Below are 18469 nucleotides of genomic sequence, written 5' to 3'. Positions count from 1 at the left end.
CTATTTATACAAAATTGGGTCGTGTGGATGAAAAATAAGCAAAACGTGTCCTTCTAGATTCCAGGATTTTGAACAATAAAAACTATAAACTATATTTATTCCGAAATCCATAGTGCCAATGTTGCTGTTTTTGAAATACTTTTCTTTATTTATAACCACTTTCTGCGTATTGACTAATGAACCAACGCAGAGATTATTGCCGGTATAATGTATTAATACCAAATGCGAATTATCCTTTATATTCCTACTACGCCACCTACCTGAATTTACGCGCTCATTTTTGTTTAAGACTTTTTCCACCGCTTCTTAAGTATAAAGTACACCAAGATCAATTTGGTGGACGTCTTTTATAGAAGTTTGCAAATGTATGACTTTACTTTATTAATCGCCAATTGGAACTAAACTAGTGTTGGCAAAACATCGATAGTCTATCGATAGTATAGATGGTTTCTGAACTTTCGATCCATCGATAGTTCGTTAAAACATTCGTTAAAACTATCGATTATGTCGCACTTTACGTGAATAGAAAACCTACCAAATTTCTACACATTGGCATCTCTTGAGCGAATTCGCCGTCTCATTATTTGAATTAGTGGCAACGCTTTTCAGCTCAGAAAATTATAAATGTGAAAAATGAATAAGCAGAAGTCCAGTGTGTGGCAATTTTTAAAAAAAGTTGAAAACTCTAAGTTCGTAGAATGCGAGCTTTGTTGCAGTAAATATAACTATTGTGGGAATACCACAGACATGTTTGACCATATTAAAAGAAAGCATAACCACTAACTAAAGCGTTTACTTTATGAGCCATCAACTGAAGAAAACGATTCCCTAGATATCCTGCCTGATTCTAAACCAGATGTACCAAAAAAGAAGAGTGCAATCAAAGATTCCTTAAAGCATTCATAAAGATGATTGCGGTCGATATGCAGCCATATAGATTGTGTGAACAAAGAGGATAAATATAATAAGAGACGTCACTCGTTACATAATGTTATTCGTTAGGGTACTCGCACGATTTTTTTTTTGGGTGAGATGTGCATAAATGTCTTTATACCTTTTCGTGGGGTATTTGTGTTTATTTTTCCGACTTTATTTAAATAATTAATTAATTCTCTTTCCAAAAATGACATTTGCACAAGGTGCCTTTAAGAAATGGATAAATGCGAGACGATTGAAAATGTCCCTCATGGAAAACATTAGGCATCAACTTTTTTAATTTCCAGCGAGTTACTCGCCACTCGTAGCAGACTGGTGGCTGTTATTATATTTATCCTCTTTGCTGTGAACATGAAGGACTGAGAGAGTTTGTAAGTGTTTTAAATAAGCAGTATCAAATGCCTAGTAGGAGCACGGTAAAAAGATTTTTGATTCCCAGTTATTATGAAGAGATTAAACAAAAATTCAGCGAGCTTTTGAATTTTTGCGAATATGCAGCTATAATAACTGATATGTGGACTTCGACCAAAGAGGATAAATATAATAAAAGCCGTCACTCGTTATTTTTTAGGCATTTACTCGATGTAAACTGTGAGGTAGTCGCTACTTTTGTTTTATGAGGAACATTTTTGAATTGGCTTCCATTTATCCATGCGGTGTTGTCACTTTATGCACACGTGTTTTTTGGAAAGAGAATTAAATAATTAATTAAATACAGTCGGAAAAATAAACACAAATACCCCATGAAAATATATATAAACATATCGCCCAAAAAAAAGTAGCGACTACCTCACAGTTTACATCGAGTAAATGCCTAAAAAATAACGAGTGACGGCTCTTATTATATTTATCCTCTTTGCTTCGACATCAATTGAGGGTATATTGGCTGTCACATGCCATGTCAGCAAAAATTAAAATATTTAATGACCGCTATTAAAAGTTATAAAACTTGAGGGAAGCCACAGCGCAAATGCTACTGCTACAGTAAGTTGTCAATTGCACTCTATAATTAAAGGATTAGATGTAAAAAATCTTATTTCCAGGTAATAGACTCGGTAATGGAGGAGTTTAAAATTAAAAAAAAAGTGGTAGCGATTGTAACGGATAACGCCACTACAATAGTTAAGGCCGCAGATATTCTTAAAATTCGTCACTTACCATGTTTTGCGCATTCAATTAACTTAGTAGTGCAGGACAGTTTTAAAAGAAAACATTATGAAAACGCTTTAAAAAAGTGTAAACGTTTAGTAACATATTCTCGTTCAAGCACGTTAGCTTCCGACAGATTACGTCAAATGCAGAGAATCAACTATAAAGAGCTGGATTGAAGAAACTACAAGCATTTATGCATTCCCGCAACATCAGTGGCATCTGAGCGCATATTTTCGAAAGCCGGTCACATACATAATGAAAAAAGAAATAGATTGAAAGATACCAATTTGAATAAAATTTTATTTTTAAAGCAAAATATAAAATACTTTGATTAAAACCATATCCGCCATATTCACAATCAATAATGCAAGACTGCTCTAGAATATGTGATTATCTCTGAAATATTTTGGCAGTAGGCAGATTAAATCATTTTACTGTGAAACATAACTTTTCATCTGTGTATATTTAATATAGTTTTTGTCATTAACTTGTTTGTTACATTCAAAAAGGATTCGAATTAAATAAACTTTCGTTTAATAATAATTCTTCTATATTTCATTATCAATTTTTCTGAATGTTTTATTTCTACTAATAACTATCGATACTATCGAAACTATCGATTGTTTTCTCGCCAAAAATCTATAGAACTTGCCAACACTAAACTAAACATTAGCCATCATCCGGTGGCAAAGAGCCTGAGCCAGATTAATAATTTTGCATGTAAATGCAACAACGACGATTTGAGCCAGATAAATCCAGATAGAAGTCTGGTTCAATTTGTGAGCCAGATAATTTGTTAATTACTTGTCTTTAGTTTGGCAACGCTGCCTTTAATAACCCTACTTTTTCAAAAATAGATGTCTCTGCGTAGCCTTTCGCCGTATGAGTTAAATGAAAAACACCAGCGACATCTGCCTATCACATTTCACGTGTGCGAAAATATCACGACATCTGCTTCTCAAGTCTCTCGATGATCCAGAGCATCCCCGTGAGAATTGAGCGTGATCACTGGATGACGGCAATTGTAGTCTTTAAATCTACCCTAGTTCCCTAAATGCGCCGGTAGCCCTGTTTGTATGTTTGTATGTGTGAATGCATTGCTTGCTGCATCGTCTCAAGCCATCCAAAGTGACGTACGCTATCAGGTGTCCGTCTGCGAACATAACTGAACGGCAAGCCAAGCGTGGGATTTATTCTGATGAATTGACGATCAGCTTGGCGGCTGTGAAGCTTACTTCCAAATATTCAAGAATTTAAGCAGCGTGGCAGTAAGTTGTAATAACAATGAGCCAATAATGTGGGTGATTCTAAGCAATCGACAAAACGCTGTTTAAGCTTTGAACTGCAGTACGCTAACTCACATAATTGGGTCGCGTGAAACGCAAAAACGTTTCGTTCTGGATTCCAAAATTTTGAACTATAAAAATACTTTGAATTATATAGAAAGGAATTCGGTGAAATTGATCGAATTATGGTTAATTCGACCGAGTTCTTTGTCAAGCGAAGAAATTAGTTTAGTCATTTCAACAGAAGAGAAACTGTCGCTCTTAAGTTAACAAAATTCTGTAAAATTGACAGATCCCTAATCAATGTAACTGATTTTTTTGTTAACACAAAACTGGCCATTTCAACAGCGATCAACAGTCAATACTTGAGCAAATTTGAAAGAGAATTTTACGCTCACTGCGCTCTCTACTTTGTACTTATGTATGCTGTGTACTATATGTATGCATATATTTACGTATGTATATGGCCGCCGCCGTGGTGTGAGGGTAGCGTGCTCCGCCTACCGCACCGAAGACCCTGGGTTCACACCCGGGCAAAGCAAGATAAAAATTTTATAAATAAGGTTTTTCAATTAGAAGAAAATTTTCCTAAGCGGGGTCGCCCCTCGGCACTGTTCGGCAAGCACTCCGAGTGTATTTCTACCATGAAACGATCTCAGTGAAAACTCATCTGCCTTGCAAATGCCGCAACATAGGTACTTTCGTACAAAGCTGTCGCAACAACTTTTTTTGTTCATTTGACTACTAAAACGGTCAATTACGAATCAACGATTTGTGCGCAGTTGATTCAACATCTTGTTGCGATGGATACAAATTTGACAGAAATTTCGGTTGAATTGACCCTTATTTTGGTTGATTTTACCAGTCTTTTTCTTTCAGTGTATGTACTGTGCAAGGAGTAAAATATACAAGGAAGGCAATTGGGATAAAGTTTACAACAACTAAGGCATAACGTGACTGAATGCGTTTGTAACACCTCAACTATCGTAGGAGTGCGGCTTGGAAGAGAAGCTCGGCCTAAAATCTCTTCGGATGTTATCGCGCCTTACATTATTCATACTTACTTAATGGAGGAATAATTCGTAAATACCTAATTCCAAATTCCAAATTCCAAAATACAAAATTTTTTTTTTAATTGATAATTAGAGCACAAAAAGAAATCTTTACGTAGCATGTTCTTTAAGTCACCTATGCTGAGTATTTTTTCAGATTCTGTTAGACCCTGGGTTCACACCCGGGCAAAGCAAGATAAAAATTTTAGAAATAAGGTTTTTCAATTAGAAGAAAATTTTCCTAAGCGGGGTCGCCCCTCGGCACTGTTCGGCAAGCACTCCGAGTGTATTTCTGCCATGAAACGATCTCAGTGAAAACTCATATGCCTTGCAAATGCCGCAACATAGGTACTTTCGTACAAAGCTGTCGCAACAACTTTTTTTGTTCATTTGACTACTAAAACGGTCAATTACGAATCAACGATTTGTGCGCAGTTGATTCAACATCTTGTTGCGATGGATACAAATTTGACAGAAATTTCGGTTGAATTGACCCTTAGTTTGGTTGATTTTACCAGTCTTTTTCTTTCAGCGTATGTACTGTGCAAGGAGTAAAATATACAAGGAAGGCAATTGGGATAAAGTTTACAACAACTAAGGCATAACGTGACTGAATGCGTTTGTAACACCTCAACTATCGTAGGAGTGCGGCTTGGAAGAGAAGCTCGGCCTAAAATCTCTTCGGATGTTATCGCGCCTTACATTATTCATACTTACTTAATGTAGGAATAATTCGTAAATACCTAATTCCAAATTCCAAATTCCAAAATACAAATTTTTTTTTTTAATTGATAATTAGAGCACAAAAAGAAATCTTTACGTAGCATGTTCTTTAAGTCACCTATGCTGAGTATTATTTCAAATTCTGTTAGAACTATAGCTAAGTCAAACGAAGATGAAGTGACTAAGAGTGCCAACTTAAGCGACTTTTCCTAAAGGCGTAGAAATCTTTAGGGATCCGCTCTTGACGCCGTATTCCCAAAACCAGCTAGTGTTCCCCAGACCTACCCTGAAGATCCTGAAATCCATAGTGCCAATGTTTGTGTTGGTGAAATAATTATCTTCATTTATAACCACCTTTTGCGCAGTGACTAATGAACCAACGCAAATATTATTGCCGGTATAATGTATTTATACCAAATGCTAACTATCCTCTATATCCCTACTACGCCACCTACCTGAATTTACGCATTCATTATAATTTAAGACTTTTTCCACCGCATCTTAAGTATAAAGTACGCCAAGATCAATTTTGTGGACTCTATTTATATATAATTGGGTTGTGTGAATGAAAAATATACCAGAACGTTTCCTTCTAGATTCCAGGATTTTGAACAATAAAAACACTTCTACCTTTGCATTAAATTAGAAAGGAAATTTTTATTTTTTTTTTTTTCACTCGAAACATTCAAACGTGGGTAAATTTTTGGTTAGAAGTGCCTAATAAAAATTTCAATGCCCTTAATGAGGAAAAATACAAAAATTGCTTTAAATAAATCTTCTCACACATTTAAAGGCAATAAGGGCAATCTCCACTTAATTCATATAAGTAGAACAAAGTAAATACCAGTTTCTTTGAAACCGTCACTAACAAAAAGCATAATTTTAACATGATTACATACAAAGTATGTACTGCGTATATGACGTGACTGAATGCGTTTGTAACACTTCAACCGGCTTGGAAGAGAAGATCGGCCCAAAATCTCTTCGGAGGTTATCGGGACTTACGTTATTCATACTTACTTAATTTAGGAATAACTAATTCATAATTAATTCGTAAATACCTATTTTTCAAAATACAAATAGTTTTTTCTTTTTTAATTTTAATTTTTAATTAGAGCACAGAAATCATATTTAAGTAGCATGTTCTTGAATCGCCTATGCTGAGTATTATTTCAAATTCTGTTAGAACTATAACTATGTTCAACGAAGATGAAATGACCTAGAGTGCCAACTTAGGCGGCCTTTCTTGAAGGCGTAGAAATCTGTATGGATCCGCTCATGACGCCGTAATCCCAAAACAAGCTAATGTTCCCGAGGCATACCCTGAAGATTCCGAAATCCATAGTGACAATGTTGCTGTTTGTGAAATACTTATTTTATTTATAACCACGTTCTGCGCAGTGACTAGTGAACCAATGCAAAGATTATTGCCGGTATAATGTATTTATACCAAATATGAACTATCCTTTATATCCCTATTACGCCACCTACCTGAATTTACGCATTCATTGTAGTTTAAAACTTTTTCCACCGCTTATTAAGTATAAAGTGCGCCAAGATCAATTTTGTGGACGTTATTTATACATAATTGGGTCTTGCGAATGGAAAACAAGCAAAAACGTTTATTTCTAGATTCCGGGATTTTGAACAATAAAATACGTCTACATTTGGATTAAAGAACAAAGCAAATACCAGTTTCTTTGAAACTGCCACTTACAGAAAGCATAACTTTAACACATGATTACATACAAAGCATGTACTGTGCAAAGAATAAAATATGCAAGGAAGGCAATTGGGATAAAGTTTACAACAACTAAGGCATGACATGGCTTAATGCGTTTGTAACACTTCAACGATCGTAGGAGTGCGGATTGGAAGAGAAGCTCGGCCTAAAATCTCTTCGGAGGTTATTAGAACTATAACTATGTCAAACGAAGATGAAGTGACTTAGAGTGCCAACTTCGGCGGCTTTTCTTGAAGGCGTAGAAATCTGTACGCTCTTGGCGCCGTATTCCCAAAACAAGCTAATGTTCCCGAGGCCGACCCTGAAGATCCCGAAATCAATAGTGCCAATGCTGCTCTTTGTGATATAATTATCTTCAATTTTTAACCACCTTCTGCGCAGTAACTTAAGAACTAACGCAAAGATTATTGCCCTTATAATGTATTTATACCAAATGCGAACTATCCTTTATATCCCTACTGCCCCACCTACCTGGATTTACGCATTCATTGTAGTTTAAGACTTTTTTCACCGCTTCTTAAGTATAAATTACACCACCTTCAGCGTAGTGATTAATGAACCAAAGCAAATATTATTGCCGGTGTTGATACCAAATACGAACTTTCCTTTATATCCCTACTACGCCACCTACTATGTGTAAATTCATCTTATTTTAAGACTTTTTCCTCCGCTTCTTAAGTATAAAGTACATCAAAAGCAATTTTGTGGACGCTATTTATACAACTTAAAGGATCTTAGATCATTTCACTAAAAAATTAAGGAGCCAACTCGCTCCACACAAACCAGGAAGTTGAAGTTAATACAAAACAGTGAGATTTAAAGTTAACAAGGTTTCTTTATTAAATGGTTAAATATTATCTTACAGACAACTTGACTTAATAACACGGATTTCCCACAAGCGTTGCATTATGAATTTATTGGTATTGTTCTATTTCATGATGAAATACAAATACATATGCTTACGTTGCAGCGCGTGCAACGATCGATGGGAAACAAATGTGCTGACGTTGTGGCGCGTGTGTTGGTCGAATGTGGGAATGGTATGACTGGACAGTGGCTGAGCGTGTTAACTCATCCCCCTTTAAAGATCTACGTCCCGTAGATTAGGTGTTTGGTGTCAATCCTCGCGCCTGTGCCCGCGGAAGCTCTTGTGCAATGCTGAAATGTTCAAGGTAGGTATGTTTAATTTTGCTGTAATCCTTTTCCAAATTAACCAAATGACTTCCGATGTGATAAACCAGTCTGTTTTTCCTCTAAGGTATCGAGGAATTTTCACGTTTCCTATTGTCATCTTATGGAGAAGATTGAGGTTGACTGCGAGACTTCTATTTGTAATAGTGGATAGCACAGGAGGTAGTACTTGGATGCTTGAGCTGCTGTGCTCCAGTAGGTTCTACCGTCCATTCGAACCGTTTCGTTGTCCAGTTGGAGAATATATGAGCCGCTTAAGTCATTGGAGGTATTGCCTGGCCAAATAGTTTTATTGAAATTGTCCAAGAGGATCGTGTCCTCCTTGATTGCCTTAATCATTGAGTCATTCCAGCTAATATAGCGGCAACTAGTTTTACCACCTTTAAGCAGACGTGGCACACAATCGTCCTCTCAAAGTAGGTCCAATGATTCTTGCTTACATACCATTGCGCTTGTAAGGTGGGTGCAACTATCTTTGATACCATACGTTTGCTCCTTGTTAACTAGGACTAAACTGTATTGCAATTCCACCCGATGACCATTCTTTGTTATTGACCTGGTGATTAGATGGTTGAACCTTGTTTCGGCCACCTTAGGCATTGGCAAAACGTAAAGTAGCATTGTGCCGTTTGTGTAGATGGATGGTTCTCCGTACTCAATGGCTTCCTCAATCTCGCTTATGATTCTGTTGATTTCTTCCTTGTCTAACAGGTTGCTGTGGACCACACCTGCCTTAGCAATATGACAGGCTTGAACCAATTCGTTAACATCGTCCCTCAGAATCCTTACCTTGTGTAGGATTACCTGTGATATCTTCATTATGTGATCATGCCCAAGGATTCTATTTTTGGCAGTTATGATGCCATTGACAGTCTGCAATAACTCATGAGATTTTTTGAATATTTCAGAGTTTACCGTATATTGCTTTATTTTTATTGGATACTGTTGGTAGGAATTGGAAGGGGATTTGTATACTTGCGTGAATGTCCGGTAAAATAAAAGAAAAGCACTTCTTAGTTCAACGATTTAATGAGGACTAAAAGATAAAATTCATGTGAACATATAGTTAACTCATCAATATATGTAATATGTCTTATTCATTCTAATTATTAGAAATATGTTCTCAATAGGAAATATTAAACTTAAAACTCCAAGTTATTATTTCAACACTCTTTCTTAAGTTAAATATTCCTTCAGTTAATTTTTAAGACCAAGCATTTGAACAAATTTTACATGTTTTTGTTTTTGCAGATTTTTTGTAAAAATATCAGAAACATTTTCATTTGTGGATACGTACTCTAATTCTATTACTTTTTGTTCGACAACTTCTCGCATATAATGATATTTCAAATCTATGTGTTTGGTTCGCTTGTGGAATACAGGGTTCTTTGAAATTTGAATTGCGCTCATGTTGTCGCCGTTTAACTTAACAGGACCGATGTCGTGAATAAAACCAACTTCTTTAAGTAAGCGCCGCAGATATACAGCCTCTTTTGCTGCCGTACTTAAAGCGATGTACTCAGCCTCTGTGCTGCTCAATGCGACTACATCTTGCTTCTTTGCTTGCCAGGAAAAAGCGCTACCCGCCAAAAAGAACGAATAACCGGTGTATGACTTCCTATCTAAATCGTTACTCGCCCAATCCGCATCCGCATAGCCTTTTACCGGTTTGCCATTTTTGCAGTAGTGTAACTTTAAATTGATGGTCTTTGATAAATATCGTAGAACATGTTTTGCACCAGCCTCATGTTCGGTGTGGGGTTCTTGGTTTCTTTGTGCTAATATACTTACTGCGTGCATAATATCTGGCCGCGTTGAAATGTCCAAGTACATTAAAGATCCAATTAACGATTGATAGCTTGCTGCGTCTATTTTAGTGCACTTTTCATTTCTGCAGCTTACTTGAAAACCAGGATCTAGAGGTGTGCTTACCGGACGACATGATGTCACACCATACATACTCAATAATTCGTTTATATAGTTCTTCTGACACACAGAAATCGCACCTGTCTTACCCTGACGTTCTATTTCGAAGCCAAGAAAAAATGTCATTGCCCCGCTATCGTATAGTTGAAATTTAGACGATAATGATTTTTTAATGCTCGCAATCTCTTTCTCGCTTGGACATGCTAAGATAAGATCGTCGACATAAACGGCAATGTAACTATAACTGCCATTGTATCGTTTGACATACAAACACGGTTCGCTTTTGCAAGGGCTAAAACTCATATCTTTCAATGCTACATCAAGAGTACTATTCCAGTGTCACCCAGACTGATTTAAGCCGTAAATGGCTTTATTTAGCTTTAAAACTTTATTAGGATTTTTATTGTCTACAAATTCTTCTGGTTGTTTAAGGTAAATTTCTTCCGTAAGCTTACTATTGAGATATGCATTGGAAATATCGATCTGATGTAAGTGAAGCTCTTTCTCAACGGCAATAGCAAGTAGCATACGAATTGTTTCATATCGCATTACAGGCGAAAAAGTTTCCCAGTAATTTAAACCCAGCTGCTGACTGCAGCCTTTTGCTACTAGTCTCGACTTGAACTTTTGAATGTTGCTATCTGAATCACGTTTTATTCGAAAAACCCACTTCGATCCAATCGCTTTTTGACCATCAGGCAGATCTACTGCTGACCAAGTGTTGTTAGCAAGAAGCGCCGAATAGTCTTCTTCCATTGATTTCTTCCACTCAAAGGAGAATTCGCTTGACAATGCTTCTTTGACCGATCGAGGCGTTTCTACATCTTCACCATATTGTAGATAATTTAGCATCTGATACTCTTTTTTGGGACGCCCTACTTGACCAGTGCGAATAATTTTTGGCATACCTCGACCGCGACGTGATTCGTTTTCATTTCTATGAGACTCACTTATTATTTGCATTTCATCTGGAACGATGCCATTCTCTGCAACATTGCCTACATTTGCCTCTTCTACCTCTGTTTCGTCTTCGGTGCAACTTTCAAACTCTTCATCTTCTTTCCGCTCTTCTTCAACATGTTTACGATCGTCGATTTTTACAAAAATTGTAGCAATGTCATTTTCATCTCTGTTTTTGGTGTCACCTTCGGGCACAGCTAAGTTGACTTCATCTTCTAAAAATTTTACGTCATGTCTTACACAAATTTGCCTCGTTTCCTTATCATACAAGCGATAAGCTTTTGCAACCTCAGAATATCCGACGAACAAATATTCTTTGCCCTTTGCGCTGAATTTACCACGCTGCGTTTTATTTAACGCGAATGCACGCAAACCAAAAACCCTGAAATGTTTTACCGACGGCTTTTTGTTGTACCAAACCTCATATGGAGTGCAATCTCTAAGTTATTTTGTAGGTGCGCGATTACGTAAATATATATATGTATAGCTTCACCCCACAATTATTGTTCTATATTTACTTGCACCAGCAAACTTCTAGCCATTTCTACAATTGTGCGGTTAACTCTCTCTGCCACTCCATTTTGCTGCGGAGTATATGGCACAGTTAACTGCCTTTTAATTCCGTACTCATTTAAAAAATCGGTAAATTTATTGTTTATGTACTCCGTACCATTGTCACTTCGGAGCTTTTTAATTTTCTTTTGCGTTTGACATTCGACCATATTTTTGAATAATTTAAACTTTTGAAATACTTCGCTCTTTTCTTTAATACAATAAACAAAAACCATTCTCGAGAAATCGTCAATAAATGTGAGAAATTATCGTGCACCACCTACTGATTTTACGTTTATGGGTCCACATACATCTGTATGCACAAGCTCTAATATTTCTTTTGACTCAATTTCACATTTTTCCGGAAAAGGCATTGTACTTAATTTTGCTTTGTTGCATGTGTCACAATTTGTTTTTGTTTTCACATCTTTTGTGTCCATACCTCGCACTAATCCTTTGTCGGCAATTTTCTTTAAACTTTCGAAGTTTATATGACCATATCGATTATGCCACTTTAAATTATATAAATAAATATGAATATAAACAAATCATTTTGTAATCTAGCTCTAAGCTTATTCTAACAGCTTTACTTTTAAAGTACTGAAAGTCGGCAATTCATCAGGAGTCTCGATAGCTACCACGAAGTTTTCGTACTCGGACGGCAAACTAGATAATAGTATTATGACTTTTAGCTCTTCGTTTAACTCGATGTTCACTTCGGCTAATTTATCTACGACTTCGACAAACGAAGTTTGATAAGTTGACATGCTTTGAACAGCAGACATACTGCAACCAAGCAACTTTTTATAAAGCGAAACTTTTTGTAAAGGTCCCCTCGACACATGAACATCTCGAAGCCTCTTCCATGCTTCCACTGAAGTTTTACAAGCCTTAATATTGCTGAGTTGCGTCGGTTTTACGTATAAAATAATATTAGCTAGCGCTTTTTGATCATCTTGATCCCACTTTTCTGCATTTTCATCACTGCGCTTACAATCTTCATTAACGATGCGCCATTGGTCCATATTAACCAATATGCTGCGCATTTGCATGCACCACACATCATAGTTATTATCGCTCAGTTTTTCAATTTGCAAACTCGAATTCATTTTTAAAATTTTATTTTGTAAAACCCGATTAAATATTAAATTTTAAATAACTTCACACGCGATCTGGGTCCATAACCTTGTTGGTAGGAATTGGAAGGGGATTTGTATACTTGCGTGAATGTCCGGTACAATAAAAGAAAAGCACTTCTTAGTTCAACGATTTAATGAGGACTAAAAGATAAAATTCATGTGTACATATAGTTAACTCATCAATATATGTAATATGTCTTATTCATTCTAATTGTTAGGAAATATTGAACTGAAAACTCCAAGTTATTATTTCAACAGATACTAATGAATCCTGTACTTGTAAGACTTTATCCCAGTCCGAAGCTGACAATCCATTTCCAAGCCGACCCTATCCAATTAATTGAGCGTCTAGCCCGTTTATCTTCCGGGCCTTTTAGTTCACTGAGCTGAGTTTGGACTTTCTCCAGGTGGTAGGAAAGAACAACTGTAAAATCGTTGGTTTCGTTGAGTTTCAATGTTTCGAGTTTCAGGCAACTTGTTATTTCCTCATATCGATATAGGTTCATCGCGTAAATTAGTTTGATGTATCCATTCGTTATCCAGCCGTATCCATTGCGGATTGAAACGATTGGAGAATCGGTCTTGAAGACATCATACTTGTGCGCGGTTGCGCAGAGACAGATGCTACGGGGATTCGATTTATTTTAATTACACTTAATTCGATGCATTACCCCGCTTAGTAAAAAAAATTAATTTGTTTGTAGTAAAAAATATTAAAGATAGGAATTTACACGTCAACTTATGTCTCAAATAGTTAATAGTAGTGACTTAGAGGTAACAAGAAACTTGAAATTGTTAATGTTTTCTTTTTTGTTTTACAATATTTACATTTGTTTTGATGTGTTTGAAAAGTTTAACTTATAAAATAGTGGTTTTACATGGAATATTTTTTTATTCAAATCTTTTAATTACATAAGTTGACAAGAATTCTGAATGTGATGTGAGTAGTGGCCCACATAGAATAAATACCTAGTATTAGAAAGTGAGTTGTTGCTGGGGAATTATGAAGAAAAAGGAAAGAATTATTTGGACCGCTTGTGAAAGTCTTGATTGTTAGCATTTTGCCAAACTTTTTTTTTTGTTTTGCGATGTTAGTGGTTAATTGTTTAGTATTATATTTTTTTATTTTGTGTTAGTGTCGGTCTAATAAGAGAATTCCATTCTCCTTTTTTTTTGTAATGAGCGAAATTTTTCTTCTTCACCGATTTGGTGTTTATAATATGTGTACAATTTATGTATATGCGCACACTGTTGGTTAGAAATTCGTTTCTTTAAATTTGCATTGGAATATAGGCGTTTTCCCAGCCGACATTGGAAGGTTCGTGTAATCCTTTTTAGACATAAGTGTTGATAATTGCAAATGACCTACTAATGGCACGAGTAGCTGCACGTCAATTAAAGCATAGTCCTCGTGGTTGAGTTGAACCACACCGATTGTCGTCCGTGGAGCCATGGAGTTATTTGTAATTAAACCAATATCTGACTAGATCGGCTGCAAGTTAATTGCACCGAAAACCCTGGGTCACAAGGATCTAAGCATAAGAGTTGCCTTCTGACCAATGTTATCTTAGACGTTTTTAACGTCACTTTTGTGGAACTTTTTTCCACTTTCGGTAACAATAGTTACGTTTCTGTCTTCTGCGACAGTGTCTTCTTTATAAAGAGGCTTTTGTTTGGCATTTATTTGCTTGTTGGCAATCAACAACTTTTCCCCTGTTTCAAAGGAACGCTGTGTTGTGCGTTTAGCGTTCAACATCGCATTCCTGACCTCCTATTCTTTCTGCAGTAAGGCCTTTTATCCTCCAAAGTTTTTTCTCGAAAATTCACCAATTCCTGATAATTTATTCTTGAGGTGCGGTTGAGGAACACATCCGCTGGTTTTTGTTTGATAACAGAGTGGACAGTATTGTCGTACCTGTCCACTGCAATAGAAATGCGTTCTTTTTGAGTAAGTCTGTTATGTATATTCAAACGAAATACAGCGGTATATCTCAATCAACGTTTAGTGCAGACGCTCAACCTGACCGTTAGTTTCGCTTCGTTGTGTAGGAGTTTGGTAAATCTCTATGCCAAGGGATTGAATATAATTTGGGACAAGGGGAGTAAAAAGTCCCCTCTCATTGTCCATAACAAATATTTTCGACACGGAGAAATAGTGCAGGAGATCAGTAAGCTTTCTTCGGAGGTGAACGGAAGATTTGTTCTTTATTGGGAAAAGCTCCGCAAATTTCGTGAATTCATCAATTGCACTAAGATACTTTTGCTTTTCTATTTCGAAGAGGCCCACGTGTGAAATTTCGCAGGGATAACTTGGTATTGGAGTAGATTGGAGGAACGGTTTCGCCGGATGTCTATCGTACTTGTTTAATTTGCAAGTATCACACTGCCTGCCGTAATCTCTGATTTGCCTGGACATTGCGGGAAAATAAAATTGTTCGAGTATTTGTGCTTCATTCTCACGGGGATTTCTGTGGGCTCGTTTGTGCTCCTTCTCGATTATTTCATAGATCCTGTCAGGAACCGTAACATCTTTTACTGCCCTCTGGGTTATTCTAATACGGTACCTTTGGAAGTTGTTAATGAACGCGTTTTTAAGTGAAGCGAGGAATATCTCATGAATTTTTATCCAATTTATCACATTTGGGTTGAGGCACTCCCTTAAAATAGTAACCAATGCGGCCGTATCCGATTCAGGAAATTACACATTGTGTCTGATATAGCCCGGAGAAGGATGCTCCAGGCATTGTGGCCGCTTACCGTCTCTGAAGATTATTTGTTTTTTAAAAACGTTAAGGGGGGCCTCTACATGTGGTATTAAATACGAGTTATCCTGATCTGCTCAATGCATCGTGCATTAAGTGACAATGTGGGATTCTGTCCTGAAACAGATGAAGGTTGAATAACGATAGGATCGGTTAGCGCATTAACTTCGGTTTGAGACGAGAGAGAGCATCTGCGACTAAGTACGATTTTCCCGGTTTTGTATATTATTTCACATTTGTACTCCTCTATCCTGGCCTTCAAGCGTTTCAGTTTAGCATTGTAGTTTCTGCAACTCAGAGAAAACGTTAGTGGTTGATGATCGGTGTATATCTTAATTTTCTTGGCACCGTATAGGTACGACCGCAGATTAGCGAGGAGCTCTTTTTCGTTAGTGGCACAGTTTTCTTCGCATTTATTTAAGGATCGTGAAATGTAAGCTATAGGCTTGTCCTCGCCTACTGTTCCCTGGGAGAGGACTGCCCCAATGGCGAAATTCGAGGCATCCGTCGTGAGATTAAATGGTTTTTCGAAATCTGGAATCTGGAAAAGACATCAGCAGATACCAGAAGCTGTTTTAAGTCATGAAAAGCCTGAAGGGCCCTGTCGTCAAGTTCAATTTTTACTTTTTTAGAACAATTTGCTTTCACCTGAGCATTCTCGCCTCGAGTGAGATTGGTTAGTGGTTTGGCCACTTTTGCGTAGTCTGTTATGATCTTCCTGTAATAAGAAGTCATGCCCAAAAAGCTTTTCAAACCCTTGAGATTTTGTGGTGGTGAAATAAACTTAATCGCTTCGACTTTACTTGGGTCAGCGCGAACGCCATCAGGAGTGATGACGTACCCAAGGAATTCTACTTCTATTTCTTTGGAAAAATGGCGGGAGCATTTTTTAAACCAAATTGTAAACGTAGGAACTCGTATTTCTCATTCATCGTTGAGAATGCTGTCTTAGGTATATCAGACACTTTTATCTGTGAAAGCCAGACGTTAAGTCAATAGTTGTGAAGAAATTGGCCTGTCCTAAACTGGACAAGGTGGAGTTTATATCTGGGATAGGGTACGTATCAGGGATAGTGTGTGGTGGTCCCGTGGTTGGATTTGTGAGATTTTATCTAAGTCTCTCTTCTTTATAAGGCAGAGAGAGATTTGCCGTACAATAGGCAGCCGTGAGCAGTGTTGTCACTCTAGCACTATAGTGGTGGATCTACCACTAATTAGGCTAAAATCCGGATCTACCACTCCTACCACTTTTTTTTAAAATCTACCACTTTTTTATTTGCCTGCATTTGACTATGTTCTTTAAGTTGCTCACAATGACTTAAAATTAAGGTTTTTAAGTATGTTGAAAACTAAACGTAAAGCACACTCTGTATAAGTTGTGACAAATTTCAACACAAGGTGGCTTTCGCTTGAAGCTGCAGTTAAAAGGGTCCTTGAGCAATGGCAACCACTTAGACATTATTTTTTGCTCATGTCCTTTGTGGAATTACACGAATCTACTGCTTCAGATATGCTGAACAATCTTAGCAATACCAACAAAGGTTTTTTCTTGTTTTTATCTTATATAATAGGCGAAATAAATAAATAAAATAAATTGTACCAATCCCGTGGTACTCATATTCACTTGTTATATGAACGAATTACAGTTTTCTTCAAAAGTATTTTGCAAAATTTTATTAAAATCGATTATTTAGACCTAAAAGTTGACTACCATGATACAAAATTGTACTTGAATCTTTCTCAAATATATTTTCAAAAATTTCAAAAATTTGAGGAAAGCGACTGTGGTGATATTGATATCAATGCAGTTAAATGTAAACTTTTAAATTATTATATCAAGCTGTGCGATTATCTAAACACTTTAATTTTTCTGACAAAAGCTTGAAACTGTTATCATATTTTGATCCATTTATTATACAGCAAGGTGATATGCCAACTATTTTACCACTATTACAGTACATATTATCTTTTTTTTTTTGAGGGATCGGAAGAGTCATTAAATAGCGAGTGGAGAAATTTAATCATTTATGACAAAAACAAAATTGAAAAATTATTTCAAGACGACTTGGTTACAGGTTGGACTGCGCTAAAAAATAAAAAAAATTTTCTGCGATGATTTTATGTTTAGTGCTTTTATTAAACTGTACGTGAGAGGTAGTTGTTCAACCAAAGTGGTTGCTATTGTTTTTGCGTCTTTACTCTCAATGGGGTGTGTTATTACAAATTTTGATAAATCGCATTGCATTTTCAATATGTATCTGTAGCCGTTTGATATGCTAAGTGGGCCAACCGTGTCAATCGTTATGGTTTCGAACGTCGACATTGGCGTGTCTGTCAGAACGAGTGGTCCTTTGGTGTGTCTTACAGTTTTATTTTGTGTGCATTTCCTGCAGTTGTTTATAATTTCTTCGACCATTTGTCTCAAATTTTTCCAAATGTATCTTTGTTTGAGTTTCAGAATAGTTTTTCGAATTCCTAAGTGGCCTGCAATGTTTGAGCAGTGAAATTCGTCTATTAGTTTGTATTTTAGTATCATGCTATTTATTTCCCTTGGAGCTTTGTATATAAGTATTTTAATTTGCGCGCGTTTGTTTATTTCTAAATCATCGTACCTCCTCTTGAATACATTCATATCGATATTTTTATATATATAACCTTTTCACAAATGGCTAGCTCCATGTAGTTTCTCCAACATTGAATCTAGATTCAAAGGGTCATCGCTACAAGTTACGTGCACTTCATTTTTAATTAATTCAATTGTGATATCACTTTATTTTTCAATAATAAATTTCAATTTCTTCATTTTCTTTACGTCATTAAAAGATGTACATTCTCAAATGTGAAGTTGATCAGACTTCGTATGAGATATGTTTTCCTTATGTTTTCTTGGGCTATTTTTTATCTTCCTTTTTGTTTTTCTTTTCTTTCTTTTATTTTAAATTTGAGGCCTTGCTCCTTGTTAATACATGTATTACTTTATCTCCTTTATCACCTTTACTAGTAGGGATCATTGATTTAAGCTCGTCACTATTTGATACGTGATAGT

The 18469-nt window shown here is 36.4% G+C and overlaps 1 protein-coding gene across 7 annotated transcripts in view; it reads left to right on the top strand.

Moving 5' to 3' along the window:
• Mco4 (Multicopper oxidase 4) overlaps positions 1-18469 on the top strand; it is an 826935-nt gene that overhangs the window by 265642 nt on the left and 542824 nt on the right. For 3 of the 7 annotated variants that reach the window (XM_067758824.1, XM_067758805.1, XM_067758821.1), the window contains exon 2: positions 7759-8065. The exons of the other annotated variants lie outside the window; for them this stretch is intronic. The gene's annotated coding sequence lies outside the window, so the exon portion shown is untranslated. The remainder of the gene's footprint in view (positions 1-7758; positions 8066-18469) is intronic. 7 annotated transcript variants of the gene reach the window in all.

The sequence above is a fragment of the Eurosta solidaginis genome, chromosome 1 (genome assembly GCF_040869045.1).
Source record: "Eurosta solidaginis isolate ZX-2024a chromosome 1, ASM4086904v1, whole genome shotgun sequence".
Lineage (NCBI taxonomy): Eukaryota > Metazoa > Arthropoda > Insecta > Diptera > Tephritidae > Eurosta > Eurosta solidaginis.
Note: the sequence above shows the minus strand (reverse complement) of the source record. Positions and strands in the feature narration are given on the sequence as shown.